Source organism: Periplaneta americana, chromosome 8, assembly GCF_040183065.1.
Source record: "Periplaneta americana isolate PAMFEO1 chromosome 8, P.americana_PAMFEO1_priV1, whole genome shotgun sequence".
In the NCBI taxonomy this organism is placed as follows: Eukaryota; Metazoa; Arthropoda; class Insecta; order Blattodea; family Blattidae; genus Periplaneta; species Periplaneta americana.
Genome location: NC_091124.1, coordinates 19,663,648 through 19,685,520, shown reverse-complemented (window position 1 = coordinate 19,685,520; position 21,873 = coordinate 19,663,648). Strand labels below are relative to the sequence as shown.

Sequence of the window (21,873 nt, the reverse complement as noted above, 5' to 3'; positions counted from 1 at the left end):
GCAGAACTACCCAGTAGGCCTACATCATAGTATTATCATAAAGAATATATACGTTTTGTCTTCATTATGAATTTAAATAACAGTATTTCGAAATTACTGCATAAACTTGTACATGTGCAGTACTTATTGGACTTAGTTATGAAAATACATAAATACAGTAGAATCAATTCCTACTCTTATTCATGTAGTTCTACGTCTGATTCATTCATTCCACTCAACAATGCAAATGGTTCAGGTGTTAAATTAATGACTATAATAACATGTACCACTGAGAATGTACAGTACAGTGGTTTTCACAAGGAAAAAGTAGAGTCCATTGAACTGACCCTTTGTTTATCTGTCAATATTTCTCCGAATGTGATAAATCGGAATACTTTTTGACTTCGAGTGGCATGACGTTCAGTTTCGTCCCAAATGTTATGCAGAAATCAGAGCATACATAATTCGTAACATGTTCAATCCTGATATGTAAACACTGATGTCAAAATACAGGTTCCTTGCGAGAGAATAATTTTGGTATTTGGCGCTCGTTTCAGAGCATTGATGAATGCAAGCGCTGAAGATAAATGCCCTATCATAGAAATGTTACGTAGTTGAACTATTAGGGATTACCGGTTAATTATATGCAGAAATGAGTGGTCAGAACTGTAGCATTTTAACTGGTTAAGTCATGAATTCACTTGTGCCATTGTACAGAAGTAAATTAACACGTCACGCTTATACAACGTCAACTGTTTATTGATCGCAGCAGAAGCAATTACTTTCTCATATAATGTCATGTAACAATTTGAACAAGCTTATACGAACTATCCTGTGTAAAATGTATCAGGACCAAATAAATATAATTTTAGTGTGCAATTGTTTATGATTAAATGCTGTTGTTTGCGTGTAATTCATACAATATTATGATTATAAATCCTGAAAGTTCATTTCATATTACGCGGGTTTCCATTTTCCTCCTTCTGTGGACCCCGTAGCGCGTTGTTGTGAATCCAACATGGCGCTTAATGTTGTGTCGAATTGTACGGGAACGTCAGTGTGTTAAGACATTAGGTAAATTTAAACAAAGAAGAATATAAGTGTTGCAGTGTGTAATATTATTCACTGATTAATATCAGCAGTAAATGCTAGTAACTTTACGTGTGTGAACTTAACACATACTTACTAACTTAAGACGTGTTTGTAGGTCCTCGGTATGGACAAGGCCTATCATTTTCTTAGCGAAAGCTTATTAGTGTACTCTATTGGTGATACTGTTTTTTATGGGAGAAGAAGTTACAGCTGGATTGTCATGGGTAAACCAGTACTATTTTGAAGAATGTGGTATTAATTTTTAGTATTGTGTGTTAAAAAATGGGTTCAAATATGATAAATGTAAGTGCAAAATTCTTGGCAAGTCAGCTATATACCTTGTTATTACTATAATGACTGTAATAACAATGCTGAGTTGAGTTATTTATGCTATAAGTTGTTTTATAGTCTGTGATTCATATAATAATGTGCTCGGTTAAGGACAAATTAGGTTATGTTTGTTATAATTAGATTATAATCTTTGATCGAGATAAACCTCAGGAAGGTCATACAATTTTATGCAGCATTGCATATTATTATACTGTTTTATGAAAGAAATTGAACGAAAACGCATACAGATCTTCATTTGATAATGAAGTTCTGGTGTGATATTGCATATTCAGTAACTACTTTTTAAGCATGACTCACCGTGTTCATAACGTGAAGTAGTAATCAAAATGAATAAGAGTCCCATTTTATCTGGTTTATAAAGTTTCTAATTAATTATTTATTCATTAATTTTTATAAAAAATGTTAATATTGGCATCACCACTTCCTACTACATCTTATAGATAAAGCTATATTATGAATGTTTATAAACATGATTTCATACCATTTGTAACCCGCTAAACAAGTTACATTTTTGTCTAATTATTCAATTTCATAAGTAGGTAAAGAATTTAGACAATTTTACTTGAGCATAATAATTTTGGGACAATATAAACTTGTCAATTTTGTCATGATATGCATAACTTCACAACACTATAAATAGACGTAGTAACTGCGTGTGTTTAATAAGGCCTTTTAAAATTAATTTCTGTTGTAGGCCTAAGTAGGTGTTTGATATGTCAATAGTGAATGATTACCGGTAAATATTAGGATGTGATATTTTGAAAAAAATATTATTTTACTACAATAGTAATGCAAATTAAATTCTCTTCCGATTTGTAGGTCTGTCTGCTATCTGTGTTAGACATAACCTTATTTGTGCTTGTACAAAATTTAATTCGAATGTTTGCTAAAAATTACCACATGAAAGTTGATTTACCTCAGGAAAGAGTACGAAGTGACTTGATCACACAAATAAAATTGCTTTGAAGTATATTAAATTGCCAGTTACTATGCCTATTTCATGAATCGAATTTCTCATCTAAACAACCTTTTTAATAATTCATTATCAGAAGTAAGTATTAAATGGCTTGAGAAATTGTTTACCGGTAGGCCTACCTCTTTAAGTTTATTGATAATAATAGTAGCATTACTACTTAATAGGTCTACAGATTAATGCAGATAGGCCTACTAGATACTAATATCTATTTAAAATTCACTGTTATAAGTAGGCCTACCAAATACAAATTTAAAATTTCACTTTGCTGTATCCCCCATTTACAATCATCTTATATTATTAGTGAAATAGCATTTTTGAACAGTAGAATAAATGAACTCCGAAAATAATTACTGAAAACTGTGAGAATTTCAGCTAGAATTACATTGTTATTCTTCTTCATGACTAGCTATAATTTGTAGAAAAGGTTAATGAAAGTGTATCAGCTTTTCCAGTGTATTTAAAACCCAAATTATCGCTTTTTGTACTATTTCAACTGTACAAACATTGATACCGATATGTTAATTCAGCGTTGATTTGCGTTGTCATGCACATATTTATTTATTTATTGGTATTATAACGCTATTATACATAACATGAAGCTTGTTATTAAATTTAAGGTAATTATTTTCTTTTGTGCCAAATTGAACATGGTACACATCATCGAGGATCAGTGAAGTTTGGTTTGTTCAAGTTTTTGTTTTGTCGTGCATATTATAGCCCAGAGACCTGCACAACGGCCTAGCCCATGGGCTGCTTCTGCACTGCACCGCACTGGACTTCATAGTCTCGCACGGAACAAGCTCGTGACGTCACCACACTTTTCGGGCGGGCTGCTTGCATAGCGGTTTTATGCGGTGGGCTAGTAACAAGGCATCAAGCTCAAACCTCCTCTTCTATCAGTTACTTATTCATTGAGTTTGTATGGGCTTGTGCTTGCGTGTGCAATTCGATCAACGATGAGCTACTGTTTCGAACATTTTTGTTTTAGTTTTTGATTTTTGTTTTTCAAGATAAGTTCAAATAATGATGCATAGCAAACAAAATACAGTCTCTGTGATGAAGGTTTTCTGGGCTGAGATGCCGTGGTCTACTGGTAGAATGGTAGTCCACGGCATCTCAGCCCGGAAAATCTTGATCACAGACACCAGCCTTGAAAGTACAGATTATAAAATACAGTACCTCTAGAGAAAAAGTAGTGAAGAGTAAAATCCCTGCTAGAGAGATTAAAAGAACAGAGTTGGGTGGAAATTAAAAAAGTAACAATGGGACAGTTTTTAAATCTCTGTTCGACAGCAGTGAAAAAAATTTAATTTTGTATGTTGTCTGGTATGTGGGGAACTGTATGCTCATGCCACATGCGAAGCGAAAGCACAATCAATGCATTCAAGCGGAAAAGCAGTAGAATGCAACCAACTGTTGGGTTGATGTCAGTGCAATGCTGAGCAGTGTGGTGGGCTTCGAAGCCCAGTGTGATGGGCTAGGAAGCAGCTGTGTTAAGCAATGTTGGTCTTGGGTGGGCTGGGCTGCTGACGTGTGCAGGTTGGCAGTGCTGAGCTGTGAGCTGCCATGCATTACTCTGCTATAGCCTATGTTTTTAGTACCTAAAACCTGAACAAACCAAACCTAACCTGTCACTTATCCTTGATGATGTCTGCTATCTGACCAACTTTCAATTTGTCATAGAAGAAAATAATTATCAGATTTAAAAAAATGAGATATATTCATTTACATTGATTAGTATTTAGTTTTAGTATTAAAACTAATGGTGAACCTTGATCTTAAAAACTTTATGCATATACAGTAGAACTTGGTTATAACGACATCCAAGGGATCTTGAAAATTATGTTGTTATAAACGAGTGTCGTAGTAACCGAGATTCATATTATCAGTCTAGTGAGGTGGAAAATGAAAAATAATAAACATAATTAGGCTTATTTTAGATTTATGTATTCACTTTTAAGCATATCATGAACACTAAAATACATGTACAATTATAAATACAGTATTCTGTATTAAAACAGTTTGTTCATTACTCACCAAACTTATTTACTGAGGAGTGAAGTAATCAGTCATTTTACTCTGTTGTCTCCTACTTGCCCAATGTATACTTTCTAAATTAAATTCTATGTTCATTATTTCAGTTGCAATTTCACTGCTCCTTCTCCTAGCTTCATAGAAATGTTCACAATTCTAATGGCTTCTAAAGTGTCACTCACTTCTTTTAGTGGCCATACTGCGTTAAAATGCGTGCACTTAGTGAAAACTTCCTGTCGAAACTGACTGCATGCAGGTACCATTAATACCGCATGAATTCGGGCAGGTTACAATGGGATGGGGAATCTGCCTGCATTCCAGGGGTCTGTGATAGAAGGGAACAGTAAAGGATTTGCCAGATTTCAGCAAAATATTTCTTAAAATACTTTGGTTCTTAGAAAATTGTATTCCAAACTGAGGTTGAAAATGACGTTATATGCGAGATAGGCGCATATATACGTTTGTTGTATTAAGTAAGGTAGAAAAGCATATGTCTTATGGGGAATTAGTTGGGACCACAGAATATTTGACGTTATAGGCGAGGTGTCGCACAACATGAGGTCGCTATAACCAAGTTTTACTGTATTATGTAAGCAACTTAGTGCTTATATGTAGACAGTAGTAGGCTAAATATATTCATTTACGCGAGTATCTTGCTTAAGAGTTATTTGTTGGACCTTGAAATTAGTAATTTTGGTGTTGAAGCTAATTAATGAGATTACCCATTAATAAAAGTACACACGCGCACAATTTAAATGTTATTTTCTAATTTATTGTACAATTTAATTAAAGTTTAACTGTGTTTTTTTATCTGTAGGTACATAGCTATAATTTAACATTAAGAAAAGGTATTTTTGTAAATGTTATATTTTATCACGTAATTGCATTGCTTTCGCTTTGAGGTTATGTGTTGGAATCCTTGTAGGTAAATTTGTGTATGGCTTCATACCATTGCATTGCCATGTGTTAGACACCTCATAAGAAACTGGTTTTAATTTTGCAAATGCGTTTTGTCAAAGATACGTGCATCTTTCATCAGTTTGAAGTAGAACATAATCAATAGAATGCATGCAATACGCTTGTCTACCATGAGATCTCAAATTTGTACTAAGCATTGGTTATTGTTACTAATATTTTGATAGATATAGAGAGAGGGAGGGGGATTTGTGTGTCTGTTACACTTTTGTCTTTTATTAACGTTAATTAAAATATCCTTTATTTCAAGGCAAACACTTGAAATAACACATTTCTCCATCTGATACAAAGATAAAAAGTGCATATCTTAGTTTCTATTGTGTGCTGTATACAGGAATAGTTTTATCTTTGTCTCTACATCTAAGCCCAATTCAGTTGACGTGTAAGTGACCTGAGAAAGAAAACTGGAGATTCATTTTAGTCTTATAATGGGCCTATTTTGAAGTACGATACTACTATAAAAAAATGTGTAAGCTACTCTATTAAAATTTTGTATTAGCAGACATTTTTCTTTCTCACATGAATTATGGAGAAAGGATTATGATATTGCTACCTTGCACTTCTAGATTTGAGTCTCTCTAGTACTGTTCAAAATCTCTCTAGTTTACTGGGGAAATTTTAAAGTAAATTTTGACTTTTCTTTACTTGAATAGCAACTATCTGTTACAAAAATGCTGTATCAAGTCTCGTGCTTTCTTTCTCTCTTTCCTTATCCCTATGTTTGTTAGTAGCCTATGTATATATTTCCTGTGAACTGCTGAAGAAAATCTTCAAATAGGCTAACAAGCAAACATTCTGATGGGGCAGACAAAAAAGTTAAATTTTTTCTTCCTCCATGTTAATTAGCTGGCTACGGACTGGAAGGTCCGGGGTTCGATCCCAAGTGGTGACGGGATTTTTCTCGTTGCCAAACTTCCAGAATGGCCCTGAGGTTCACTCAGCCTCCTATAAAATTGAGTACCGGGTCTTTTCCCGGGGGTAAAAGGTGGTCGGAGTGTGGTGCCGACCACACCACCTCATTCTAGTGCCGAGGTCATGGAAAGCATGGGGCTCTACCTCCATGCCCCCCAAGTGCCTTCATGGCGTGTGACGGGGATACCTTTATCTTTTTTTTTTACCACCATGTTAATAATGTCAAAACAAGTGGTTATACAAATTTTGGGCACTCGAGCACAATTACAAGAGCCGTAAAAAATTAAGTTTTCCTGAGGCTGTTTACAGAAAGAAAACAGTTTCATGGAAAGATTTATTGGAACAGATAACAGCAATTGTTGAGCTACTTTTCAACATATTCCCACCAGAATTGAGACATTTGTCATACAGTGGGATCAACTTTTGTATCTCTGTGTCATAGAAGTCTGCTGCCTGGGATCGGAACCAGTGCGTGACAGCCGTCTGCACCTCTCTGTCGATCCCATGATATGAAAAATGTTTCAATTCCAGTGAGGAATATGTTGAAAAATAGCACAACAATTCTTGTACTGTATCGGCTCCAATAAATTTTTCCAGTGAAATTGTTTTTGCTTTCTGTAAACGGCCCCAGGGAAACTTATGTTTTACTGCCCTTATAGTTGCATTCGAGTGGCCAAAATTTGTATAAACACTTGTTTTGACATAAAAATAACTGTATCTGCCCCCATGAGAATGTTTGCTTGTAAGATTTACTGAATTTAAAATACACATTATAATCATAAATTAGTGTAGGCTCAGGCAATTTTAAAAGGATAGCTCAGCGATTTTGATTAACACAGATATCTAGCTACATATTTTTTTCTCACATATTTTCAGATAAAAGAAGTTTTATATGATAAGAAATCTGTGACTTTAGAGCAAGATTCAAACCTGAAATTGGAACTAGGAAGTTAGCTTTTAAACTTAGTTGTAGATTTCCAAATAGGAGAATGGAAGTAGTTTCGAAAGAGGAGGAAAATAGTGCTCTGATTGTGTTAGTGACGTAGGGAATGACTAACCTCCTCCTACTTATCCAGAGATTAAGAACTCCTTTCTGAACGAATTCTTTATAGTCCCTACATACCTTTGTCAACACATTCTTGTGGCTTTTACTCAAATCACGACAATGAGGGACAACAAACTAAAGCTTTGATGTAGAAAATAATTTTCTGATGGCCATAGGTAAATCCAGTATGTTGGGATTGTGTTCATCTGTTCTAGGTCTAAAAGTTGTGTGTTACATAATCATTTACCTGTGCTTCCCTGATACTTTCTGCAAGCTAAGAGTATTGAACTTCAGACCTAGAATATGTTCCTCTTCAATCTTCTATTACACTTGATATTTAATAGTAGACTGTGGCCATGTTTAATGATACATTAATGCAACTCGTGCCAGATAAGATGTGAAGTATTATGAACATACTTATTTTTCATATTCTCAGCAGATCTTTGTCTTTTAAAAATTAAGAGAAAAAAGTTATGACTTATTTACTACTTTGTCATTTTTTGGATTTGATTATGCACTTATTTATCATCAGAGTTCGTGACACATTGCCTTTGTCTTTATAATAATACCGTAGTAAATACAATGTATTGTAGTTTGCATATAAAGCACAGCAGTAGACTCAGTTACCTCTACATACATTAACAGAAGGTGAATAGCTAGATTTAAAATTGTATATGATTTACTGCATAGTTTTTAATAGGTTTCGTTATATATTATGTTCAGAACTAGCTTGCTTATCCTTCCAAGTACAATTTTACAAAACTGAATAAGTTACTAATGTGTTTTGCGCATCACATAGTGACCATTTTAGATATTTTAAATGTAATTGTCTGTAGTGATTACTATTTACAATAGTAATACTATCGTTTCTGCTTCTTTCACTTCGATCACGTTGAAACAGGTTAACTAACCTCTTCTGTTTGTCCAGTTTAAAGTAGGTAGTAGCTTAGTTCTCTTTAGGCAAGATATACGGTTTTCACATAAAAAGGAGCATTAGAAAATGTTTTGTTGTAAATTAATTTTGTGAAAATTTTTCTTAATTTTGCGTTTGCATGTAATTGTTTAGTCATACTGTATTTTCATGTTCTGACCTGTCATAATTTAGGAAGAAGAGATTGATCTTTGAAAGTGATGTTTACGGACATAATTTCATCTTCATTCCCGTCTTCAGAGTATACAAATTGTGCAGCCGTTCACTGTGGCTCAAGCTATGGCATATTTTATTAGAAATTCAGTTGACTTGGGTTCGATTCCCGACAGAGGGACATGTTCCTTTTATAGAGACTGCATGTGCGTGCCTCGTCCTTGAGTTTGCCTTACATTTTCTTAAACAGTGGCCTTGCGCCATGTTGACCACATGAACAGGGAGTTTTGCTACTTGTGAATGATTAATGATTGTTCATAATTCTAATAAGCACGAGAAAAGAAGGGGTCGAAGAGCGCAGTCTTTTATAGTTTATGATTATAACTAAAACAAGCAAGTGCTCACAGAGGTCTATATCATACCTTGTTGTGAATTTGCCGTATTGCCTATTAATGTTATTTGCTTTTAAGTTGCTTTACATTATTAGTTGTCACCAGTAGCTGAATTCTTACAACCAATATAGCTTATCGTCCTTGACTTCATAGAAGCAACCATAATTATCACTGCGTGTGTATGGTGTATGTTTATGTATGCATGTATTTGTGTATACTTTTGTGGAGTGTGGATGTATGTGTGTACGAGTATATGTAGTTGAACGTATGTGTGCGTGCGTGCGTTCGCGCGCGCGTGCATGTATGCGTGTGTATGTTCAGGATTAAGGATGATGTCATCCTTCTTGCTTTCCAATTATTTAAGAATAACTCGTGAATGTATTTTCAAAGTTTTTTGTCTTCCGACCATATTTTCTTCTTGACGTTTAACCAGTCTGACAAAGGCAAGAAACCAGTTTTATATGGAATAACTATCCAAACTGTCTTGATCACGTGGTCAGTAATGATAGGCCTACATTTCGAATTTTAGCAACAGCTTTATAACAATTTATTCCAGTTCATGTAATCAAATTCCAGCATCACTTTGGCAACATTACATAAACATTCACATTCAAGAAGTACAATGCTAATTATTATTTCTCTAACATATTGCACGAGAATTAAATCTTTAAATAGAAAAATATTACGTACATCTTAATTAATTTCTGACTTATCAGTGTCTTCATTCATAGCTTTCTGAACAAGAGCAGGTCCTTCACTGCAAACCCAACATTCTCCGATCTTTCCCATTTTCTGCCTCTCTTTTAGTCTCCGCATATAATTATGATTGTTTTAATTAGGCCTATTTAATTTACGTGTTATAGAATAACTTCATGTTCCGAATGATGGACTTAACATTAAACAAATGCTGTTGAATTCAAGTGTAATTTATATGTGATGGTGAAAAATATATTGAAGGATTTTTTATCTTAAAATTTGAGTATTCGAGGCTGTATTATAATCTAAATTGCAAGCTTAACTATAGTAAGTTATTGTCATTAATGTGAAGTTAGTAAGACGTGATATTAGTTAAGGCTGGTTCACAATAAACCGGGAACGGAAACGACGAGAACGAGAACGGAAATATTGTTAAAATAAATTCACATTTAAATACATTTATTTTAACAATATTTCCGTTCTCGTTCTCGTCGTTTCCGTTCCCGGTTTATTGTGAACCAGTCTTTAGGTCTACAATGTTATTCACCAGTTCAGCTGTGTTAACAAATCTCGTGAGCACCAGGAAGGTCCAGAAGATGTATAGTTCGTACGTTTTCCTCGTGTGTAGTTTGGCATCGTCTTTGAACGTCCACTTAACAGATTTACGACATCTACACAAACAGCTCTGACCATCTCCATTCAATGTTGAACAGTTGCCACATTCCTAGCTATCTTCGACTGCTTATTGACTTACTTCAGTTTATTCATAGATGTGGAAACTTTCCCTCCACGTGGAGATGAAGGGAGGGTGTCATTTTTTCTAAATGAGGGGTTGTATGTGATTGGTTATTAACAGACGAAGACAGGAATATAGAAAGACATGTATTTACGATAACCAGTTAGTAGGGATAGTAGAGGGTCAGTTGGCAGAGTCCTTTGTATGAAACTGCACTCAAGGAAATTGAACGAACGAAATATTGTTTTAAATCACTGTTATATTGAGTAAAAGCAGGAATTCATAAACTGCATATCATAAACTTCAGAAAAGGTTCAGTCGTAGCTCAGGTGATGCTTTCTGATCAAAAGGAATGGGGTTCGATCCTTAACAGATTCTGTGGATGCTTTCTATTCAAGAGGAATGGAATTCGATTCTTGGCAGATTTTGTGGAATTTGTGGACAAGACAATTTTTTGGAATGCATTTATTCTGATTATTTTAAGTTTACTCTACCATTTTTGTTTTCATCTTTCTCTGTTGTTACTTTTTTATTACTGTAGCTTTTCTGATTTAAAGTTGACAAAACGAAGAACTGTAAAAGCATGACAAATATTAAACATTCTTTATAACAAAAGCTTCAATAATCCAGTTACTGATGTTCTACTGAGTCATTGGAGATGGTGTACATAGTTTTGAGACATAATAACTTAAGATAAGATAGATAAAAAGATGAGGTTTGTTGTAACATATTCAGTATCTGCAGAAGTTATCGTACATACCTTACCAAGTCTCAATGTGTGCTTCGCATAGATATAGGCAAGACTCAACTTCCTGCCAGATTCGTTCCAGTTTTTCTGGCATGATTACAATGTGATAAGTTGTGGTAATTCATTCTCTCAAATTAGGAAGATCTCGGGAATTTCTTTGTATAAACGATGTTACTTCACAAATCGTCAATTGGTGTGAGAGATAGACTCTGAGGACCACTACATTGGTCCATCTCTTCCAATCCATTGATTAGAAAATTTGACGTTCAGAACGTTTTGTGTTGGAAGACTGAAATAGGGTAAAGCACCAGCAAACAAAATATCACCTTGTTCTTCATTGTCATCAATTTTGTGGAGAGAGGAAAGAGTCCAACATGTTTAGATAAATGTGTCTTTCCAGCGAGAAAGAAATGTTTAATGCATAACACCGTAGAGTGCATGTAGGAAGTAAACTGCAGCATCTCTTCATTGTTATAAAAGTTATTACGTTTTAAATCTAAGTTCATTAATTGAAGCTTTTTTGTCCCCTGTGATTAATGATTAATGTGATTGTACATAATGTTCAGGTTGAATCTTTAGGGAATAAAATATAATGAAGTGCAACACAGTTTATTTTTCGCAATTGTTTATGAAACTCAAAATAATAACTGTTAAGAGATAATATATGATATGCGAAAAATAATCACTTTGTGATTTTAAGACGGTGCTTATGCCGTTGGATCCCAGCCACTTAGTCACTCATAACGAGTGCACCTCTGCACATGTGTGGACTTTGTGCTATTGTCATACATCTATGACGCAGTGCATGAGGGTAGGCCACTAGAGGGAACCCAAGAGGTGGAACTTAAACTGGAGGATTCAATCTGAGGGTGGGAATCCGGTCTGGCTTAGTGGATAGAACATCAGCACGTAGAGCTGAAAACCCAGGTTCAAATCCCGGTGCCGGAGAGAATTTTTCTCTGTTCCACTCATCCATCATCACATGTTAAGAGATAAGTTAATTGCTGTAAATGATCTTCCAAACATAGAACCAACATGCTTTTATCGAATGGGCTTCTTGGTATGGTGTAGGCTAGTTATAAAAAAAAATGGGCATGTCTGCCTGACTTGAAAGTTTCGTATAATAATTGAATCTTTAATATATTTTTAGTCCATTGACATAAAAAAATCATCTTATTTAATATATTTGGTCCACATGGGGAGGGTATGGCATTTGTAAGGTAGTTAAATGTCGGAAGTATTAATATTTTTCAGATTTATTATACACATTTATTTATTTGAAGTCAGAATATCTTTCTTCCGAAATGGTCCATATCTTTTACGTAAGCGTAATCACGTTTAAAAATTAAAGCAGAGGAGGAGGAAATAGTGAGAGGGTTGTATTTTAGGAACGTAATTTTGTTAGCTTTTTTAATTGTACAGTATGTAGGTTATTTTGGTTTTAAATGTTAGCATGAATATAAATTAGATATTGCCAGATACCATGAATTCATATAGTCTTGTTATTATTATTTTTTTTTTTGTAGTTTTAGTTCATTCTTTTATAAATGACGTGAATAGCTGCTTATATATGCGTGAATGTATGGAATTTCGTATAAGGTTTCTTTTCTTTCCTTTTTCTGAGGAGAACTCGAAGGCTTGCACTGCAGCCTGAGGCATGTTGTGCCAACCTCCTTATTGTGGGATCATTATTGAAGCCCTTAGGACCGCATTCCTGTGAGTATATTATTCACTTCTTAGTGCCATTTTATCAATTCAGCTACGGCATTTAGGTCTGACGGAGTCTCCCTGTTGTCCTCAGCCTTTACAGATCGAAGGCATCTGTTCGCAAATCACATACAACATCCTGCTGCATCCTATATTGACCCAAAGATCACAGCACCATAGATACTGTGATCCACCATGGCGCCATCTCTCTGAGGGAGCTACACAAAGCTACCAGGTCCTTAATCTGTCAACCTTCGACTCCCTGGGATCATGTCCAGCTCCCCCAGACAGATGACACCTGTAGGCGAATCACGGCACCACATCTGCTGAGTCTCTGTGTCGACCTGAAACTATTGTATATGATACATGAAGGTGAAAAGAGTCCAAGGTCCAATACCGTAAGTTACCAGCAATTCTGCTTCAAGTGGTTTAAGAGGAAAACCTTGGGAAAAACCCCAATCAGGATTTGATTCCAGGCCCGCCCATTTCACAGTTTGATATGCTAACCGTTACCCCACAACGTGGAAGACTTTACACTAAAGTAAAATTATTTTCTCTGCTGGTGTTAGACCAGTTGTTCCATGGTGAATAAATGAATGTCATGTGTAAAATGTACATTGTACATAGAAGTCGTCGTGGCTTCATTTTCACTCGGAAATTGTATTTAAAATTTGTAGGGGTAATTTATAAAAATACGGAAATTATGGGAGATTTATCTTATAAATGTTTTATACGACAATATGTATTAGCGTTATGCATTACAGGCGCTGTGTTCGGTTCAAGTTTGTCATGTACAGCAAAGTTCTATATTCGCTCGGGGGGGGGGGGTGCGCATACGTGTGTGCGCGCGCGCGCATTTGTGATCAGCATTGAGACATTTTGGAATCCATTTAGCAGATAATTTTCCATATCCAAATCATGATGTGCGATATGAAAGACACATTCATAAAATATTGTCGGCCTGGTTGGCGAAGTTTGTATAGCGCTGGCCTTCTATGCCCGAGGTTGCGGGTTCGATCCCAGGCTAGGTCGATGACATTTAAGTGTGCTTAAATGCGACAAGCTTATGTCAGAAGATTTACTGGCATGTGAAACAACTCCTGCGGGACAAAATTCCGGCAACCCGGCGACGCTGATATAACCTCAGCAGTTGCGAGCGTCGTTAAATAAAACAACTTTTTTTTTCATAGAATATTTAAAAATTTCTGATATACATTGAGCCCAATTCGTCGATCCTCCAAAATTATGTCATGTATGGGAACGATATCTTTTGGAGTGATCACAAAAACAAGTCTTTCAACACGATGTTCATCTTTTATCTCTGTTCTTCCATTCTTAAATTCTGTAAATGGCAACTTCCGAATGATAATGATTCCTCAGTGTATTCATAGTATCCGCATAAATTTCTCTGCCAGACAACCTTTTCAAAAATGGTTACTTCACCACCAACCATTTTTGTCAAAATAGAATGTATCATAATTTCTTTAAAAATTCATAATATAAACTCGGCTAGGGACATTTGTCCGGACATGTCCTCCTTTTTAGGCCTTTGTCCAGGATCTGGGCAGAATTTAAAACATCAAGGAATGTCCTCTTTTTCATAACTTGTATACCTGATATTTTAAAATTATCTGATTTTACGCCTTTCTCCAATAATTTGCCTGTAGGTGGCTGCAACATTGACGGAACGATCATAACTCTCTTTGTTATCATAAGTATGCTATAATAAAATAGATATTGACATAATTTTAAGTATAATATAGGCCAAAGTCTAAATCTAAATAGATATTATCTGTCCACTTTAATAATTATAGTTCCCTTGACTTTCATATGTAGCTAATTGTAAAATCATTATTATTACATTTTTCGTAATTATTTCGTAATAAAATATATATTAATATATATTTAAGTATGATATAAGTCTAAATCTCTACTGTAAATATTTTGTAGTAAAATAGATATTGACGTAATTTAAAGTATAATAAGCTTAAATCTAAATACATATTTTCTGTCCTCTTTTTTTCGAACAATTTCCTCCTCTTTGAAGCTTTGTGTCCTCTTTTTTATCGATGTGAATCTGGTCACCCTAGACTCGGCTGAGCTTGTTATCATTAAAATTTTGAAACAGCATACTCTTCCGCATGATAATGACTTTCACTTTTGTTTATAATGAAGGTCCAAGGCTGACTGTATTCAGTACCTATACTATAAGTTACATAATACTGAACAATGAAATGAAAAATTTTAAACCTATTTAAAATGTTTCATTGATGTATTTGAATCATAAAACTGTATGGCGTAGCACGAGAATTCACTATCATTATACTGTAGTGTAGTAAGTTATAATGGTATTGTGTTTCGTCATACACAATTTGCCGTTAAAAATCTTAAGGTCACACTCTTATCTTCATTTCCATTATTCCCTCCCTTCTGCTTCTCCCACCAGGCATTTAATTTTAACTACGTAAATAGGTGGTTGAGGATGGGAAGTTCGAGGTTTGATTCCCATTAAAGGAACTAATTTTCTAGTTTTGTAGTTAATTTCAGCTTCATATCACGTAGCCTTTAGAGATAAGATTAGAATGTACGTAGTAATAATGGTGGTCATGAAGTTGATTAGTTCCTTGCGCAATGAAACTCTAGTTACTTGATATATACTTGTTAGTGTGAAAGTCCGAAAACCTGCATAGGTCTCTTACCCTGTTTCTGGTGTTGTTGTAACATATTTATATTTACGAAGGCCTAATCAATAAATATAAAATTATAGAGAAGAAGTTATCAGAATTGTAAAATTATACAGAGCAAACATTGGAAACTGAAAGTGAAATCACTCTCTAATTTAAAAAAAAAAAAAAAAATTATTTACATCTTTCACAATATATTTTCACACAAATTAAACTTATTACTTGAAAATCAGAAGAAACCATGAATCTGTTCATTGACTGGTTTTCAGCTATTCATACTACAAGAAAGTGACATTTTTTTCCAAGGACCCTGGGAGACTTATAAAAACAGTTGAGGATCATCACCCTTGAGTGATAACTTACTGTTTATCAAGATTTATTGGTGAAACTACTATATAGTACATATTCATAGCTCTTCAGACTTTTACCACAGATTTTTGGTAAATCCTGGGTTTTACACTTCAATAAATAGTTTTACTATATCTCTGGTTTGTACAGTAACACGTACGGTACATATAGACTACAAAGCAGGGGAGCTTAATTGGGCAGTGGTTTTGGGGAAATTCAAGTTTCTTTCAGTAGCTTTTGTTTTACAAGTTCGTGGACGTTAGTATGTTCCCAAACTTCCCATTATTTATTAATATCAATAATGTATATACATAGTTAAATAAATTAGTGCAAAAAACGGTATGAAACAATTTTTGCGAGTCTAATACTAATCGATAATAAATATCTAAATATTGCCACATCTCTTACCTGATTTTCATTAAATAATATAAAAAATGTGTTAAAAATGATAGTCATTAATCAATTCTGAAACAGTTATTGACTCCTATTTTCTACTTCAGTCAGAGATTTGTTGTCTTTGTACCTTATATTAAGTTTGTTCATACAGCAGTTTCAAACTGGTTTGAACATTCACGAATATGCGAACATAGATTTTGCTGTTCGTACAGCAATAACTTAAAAAACTCTGACTGTTACTGACTAAAATTTAGACAGCATGTCAAACCATCATAAACAAATTCCTGACAAAATTGATCACAATTGACGCATGCACATTAAGATAGTTGCGCCACATCTGCATGTTTTTTTTATAACATAACCTAAATGTGCTAAATATATAATAAATTTTATTTTAGTACTGTTGTTTTTTTTTTTATAATTTTGTCATTATTCGGATATATATATATATATATATATATATATATATATATTTTACTTGGTTATTTAACAATGCTGTATCAACTACGAGGTTATTTAGCATCGATGGGATTGGTGATAACGAGATGATATTTGGCGGTATGAGGCCGAGGATTCACCGTAGATGACCTGACATTTGCCTTATGGTTGGGGAAAACCTCGGAAAAAATCCAACCAGGTAATCAGCCCAAGTGGGAATCGAACCCACGTCCGAACGCAGGGCGCAGGATTGGCAGGCAAGCACCTTAGCCGACTGAGCTATGCTGGTGGCTTTCAGGATATATATAAGCCTACATATTCTAAAGTTTTATCATGTATACTATTATTTTTTATTCATTAACTCTAACATTTATATTAATTCTCTTAACATATCATGTGAAGATGATATTTTTATTTAATTTATAAAATATGTAGCATAGATGAAATTGTTTTTATTTTAGTTACAAAGTCTACAGTTTGTGATTATGATGGGTATGGTCTTGATACAGATTAATTGTAACATAATTATTTTCCGTAAGTGTTTTGAAGTAGAATTTAATTTAGACCTGTAGATGATACTAAGGGATATGCTACTGGAGCTGAATGACAGCTGTGAACAGTACAGGATGAAGATAAATGCAAATAAAACGAAGACCACAGTCATATGTATAAAAATAAAGAAGGTAAACTTGCGAATTCTAAATGAGGCAAGTGGACAACTTCAAATATTTGGGGTGTATTATAAGCAGTAACATAAGCTACCGCCATGCAGGGTGCGAATTAATGGAGGGGATGGGGGGGATTTTCCCCCACCCCGTTGGAAAGTTAACCCCCCTCTCATAAATTCATATTAACATCCCTGCCAGGGATAACTTCTATCCCCCTCACAAAATAAAATTGTTTTAATACGAGTATAAAGTATGAAGTAAGCAAAGAAAATAATATTGATGTATTATCGGCAAGCTGACAACAATCAATAACTTAGGAATTACACATCTTATTATTATGATCAAGATGCAAGACAAGCAACTCAGTGCAACCAAGTGTTGTCATATTGAATGAGGTTGAGGTCGGCTCTGTCACTCTTTTGTCATCAGTTTGTGTGTATTAAGATAAAAGGAGTAATACAATAAGTAAATACGTTTACTTCAGAGAAATTCCAATATGATTGTATGCTTGTACTGTTCAGCACGCCACATCATGAACTTACCCAAGGCTATTGTATGCATAATGATGAATTTATGATATGTGAATTAATGGTGGCGAAATGAGTCCGAGGTCCGACGCCAACAAGGTATTCTCTATCTTAGGATTTTGTCTCCCTCTCATCAGAAATCTTATTTCGCACCCTGCTGCCAGGAAGTCGAAAGGAGGGTAGCAATGGCCAAGGAAGCTTTTAATAGAAAAAGTAGCATCTTCTGCGGAAGTCTGGAAAAAGAACTGAGGAAGAGACTAGTGAAGTGCTTTGTGTGGAGTGTGACTTTGTATGGGGTAGAAACATGGACATTACTACGAAGAGAAGTGAATAGAAGCATTTGAAATTTGGATGTGGAGGAGAATGGAACATGTGAAATGAACAGACAGAATAAGAAATTGAGCTGTGTTGAAAAGAGTGAGTGAAGAAAGAATGATGCTGAAGCTGATCAGGAAGAGGAACAGCTGAGAAGAAACTGCCTACTAAAGAATGCACTGGAAGGAATAGTGAACGGGAAAAGAGTTCAGGGCAGAAGAAGATATCAGATGATAGACGACATTAATATATAATGGCTCATCAGGGTTTGCTTCCAAACCTATCTCTTTACTTGCTTCAAGAAAAATTCCCGTGTTTTTCCTAATCGTTTGTGGATTTTGCCCTAACTTATTCACGTCATCCGCATAGACAAGCAGCTGATGTAACCCATTCAATTGCAATCTCTCTCTGTTATCCTGGACTTTTCTAGAGCAAAGTTAAAAAGTAGAAGTGATAGTAAATCTCCTTGCTTTAGATTTTAATTAATTGAACTAATTTCTTTGGAAGGCTAGCACAATAGATTCAATAATAATAACAATCATCATCATTATCGTCATCCTTTGCACGACAGGCCATAGTGGGCCAACCAACTGTTAACCTAACGTTCAAATGCCTCAGCAGAGGTGAACGATCATCCAATTACTGTGGGGGTAATTTGTGGTTAGCACTGTTATCTCCATAGTCGTTAGTTTAGGCTACTCATGGAACTGGATTTTGCTGTATACTGTAGCTCCCCAAATTTATCTCCATGGTTTGTGGATGCTGATTCCATACATTAGTTGAAACTTAAGTGGAATTGTCTTCCCCCTTGAAGATTCGAACCAGTATTCATTCTGTAACATTAGTCCGAGGCATAATGTCTTAGACTGCGTCACTATTGCACTTTACCTGCGATACCAGGTGGGGAGGGGCTAATAATTTCACACCATGTTGACAGCTTGGATGTCTCAAGTCATACCCATTATTTTCAGTACAGGCAGAGATTGTCTGGATGTAACATTGAAGATAACCGTGTAACATAGGCATATTTTGAATATGCGATCAGTTTTTACTAGTTACTATAAACCTTTTCTGTGCTGATATTGCCTATCCATAACCACTTAAGATAACGTGGAGAAAGATATCTTCTGCTACGTCCATGGTCTTTCCTGACTCGTCAGCTTGTATGTATGACGAAATCTTGATAATGCAAGAGGAAATAACATCCAAAACACAGATACACGTATTTTAATAGTTGTACTTTTTTCATGTTGTTTAACAGAAGTTATTTGACAAATGATAAGATATCTGTAAGATACCAGTGAGCATGTAAACCAGTGCTGGTAGCATTATGGATGTTTTAAGCATCACATGACATTAATGAATCTGATTTGATTTCCAGTCTAAAAGAGTTCGTCTTATCTGTATTTCACTAGAAAATTAATCATATTTGTCTACATTTAGATTAGTAGGCTGTTAAACCCACTAACCTTCAGTCGTTTCCTTGAACATTCAATTCTTATTCCTCTTGTTGCTGATGTATTTAATATCTTACTGTTTGGTATATAGGCGGCCGGGTAGTTCAGTTGGTAGAGCAGCTGGCTACGGACTGGAAGGTCCGGGGTTCGATCCCAGGTGGTGACAGGATTTTTTTCTCGTTGCCAAACTTTCAGAACGGCCCCGAGGTTCACTCAGCCTCCTATAAAATTGAGTACCGGGTCTTTCCTGGGGGTAAAAGGCGGTCAGAGCGTGGTGCCGACCACACCACCTCATTCTAGTGCCGAGGTCACGGAAAGCATGAGGCTCTACCTCCATGCCCCCCAAGTGCCTTCATGGCATATTACGGGGATACCTTTACCTTTTTACTGTTCGGTATATAAAATCCATATTCTATTCTTTGTTCGTTCATCTGTCCACTAATTAATTTTTTGTTTGTATTTTATATTTTGTAAACATGTCATCCGCCACACTATGACCTCTGCTTTGAAACCTGACAAGTCAGAAACACTATACAGAGAATTGAAAGTTCTCAGAAAATAGTATGGACGGCTTCGAGTTGCACTAGGTATGAGAAATCAGAAAAGAAGGGAAGAGGAAAATTAATGTATGTCAGAATAAGCTTTGAAAGGAGTTATATACAAATAGTATTGTGATAATTACTAATAATGTGTTTTTATAAGTAACTACTACGTTTATTTTTAACTATGAGTTGTTAATATTAATCTTTGCTATGGATTTCCTGATTTTTAACAGTTCTCATATACATAGTTTCGGAACTGTAGAAAACATTTTCTAAGTTCAGCATTGTAGGTGTACATCAAATTCGCGTGTCTTTTTCAGAAAGAGATTCTAGACGACAAAGTAACATGTTTTTGCCATTAAGGCTTATCTCATCTGACAAGTTTTTTTTTTTAATGTAAGTCAGTTTATCTTTGTTTATACAGTATATGTAGGGTATAGGGTTATATTCAAGATATAAATCCCTTCCATATTGTAAGGACAACGAATGTATGAAGTTTGTTAAATGCTGTTTTAGTTTTTTTTTTTCCTGTTGTGTGTTATTAAATTTATCAGTTTGTGTGAATAGCAATTTTTTATTTTGATCGATTAGTATTTGAATATAAAACATTTATTTTGGTAGACCTATGGAATTGAGTTTGTTTTCATTTTATCTGTTTTATTACAAGGATGGATGAATCAAATTACTTTCCAATTTAATCTCGTATTTTTATTTTAACTTATTAGTCTGACCCATTATTTTAGGTTTGCTTTGCGACACAGAATAGCTCACAAAATTTAAAATGAAACATTATATAGGCAGGTTTCAAACAAAAGAGATTAAGACATATAAGAAAAAATAGAGCCTAGTACAATTTAAATTGGGTGTACACCATAAAGATACTGGCGAAATATTACTACATAAAATTTTATTATGGTGGTGACGATGGCATCTTGAAGATCTCTCTTAAGCTTGTATTTTTCCCTCCACTTTACAAAGTTTTTCTCGCCCTGAAGAAGAGACAGGTAACTATGATTTTTTCAGTGTTGTATTTCACTGAATCGTGGGCTTGTAGATTTTCTTTTTCTCTTTGTTCACTTCAGATGGTTGAGTGGTTGAGATTTAAAATCTGATTGCAGAATGAATTATTTCGATTGTTTGTTTATTTCTATTTATAGCTATAATATTGATCCTATGATTGCTCCCACATCAGCAACACAGTGAACTTCCTCCTGGACTTCTAAATTTTTGGATCGGAGTGTATCTGCGATCTTAGAACGTATGGTTTTTTTTTTTTATTTTTTTAGTTTTTTAGTAGGTTATTTTACGACGCTGTATCAACATCTCAGGTTATTTAGCGTCTGAATGATATGAAGGTGATAATGACGGTGAAATGAGTCCGGGGCCCAGCACCGAAAGTTACCCAGCATTTGCTCATATTGGGTTGAGGGAAAAGCCTGGAAAAAACCTCAACCAGGTAACTTGCCCTGACCGGGAATCGAACCTGGGCCACCTGGTTTCGCGGCAGACTCGCTAGCCATTACTCCACAGGTGTGGACTAGAACGTATGGTGTTATGTTTTATTCTGAGTACTTCTCCCAATGGACAAAATATATGTTATGTATTTTAATTAAGTGTTCACCTGAGTGAAGTGTAATATTATTTATGCGGGCTTTTGTTTTTATGATAGTATTTTGGACTTTGTATTTATTTACTTGTTTTGACTGTTGACATATTCTAGACTTGTGCTAATGTTGTAAATGATTTTCGTTAATCATGAATGTGAAGTATG

At 34.9% G+C, this 21,873-nt stretch overlaps 1 protein-coding gene across 9 annotated transcripts in view; it reads left to right on the top strand.

Annotated features, from left to right (window-relative positions):
* Nucleotides 1-969: 969 nt before the first annotated feature.
* flfl (serine/threonine-protein phosphatase 4 regulatory subunit 3 flfl) overlaps nt 970-21,873 on the top strand; it is a 65,402-nt gene continuing 44,498 nt past the window's right edge. For 5 of the 9 annotated variants that reach the window (XM_069832522.1, XM_069832527.1, XM_069832525.1 and 2 more), the window contains exon 1: nt 978-1,374. The gene's annotated coding sequence lies outside the window, so the exon portion shown is untranslated. Of the gene's footprint in view, nt 1,375-21,873 lie in introns of all 9 variants that reach the window. The other 4 variants (XM_069832523.1, XM_069832519.1, XM_069832520.1 and 1 more) reach the window with 3 other exon arrangements.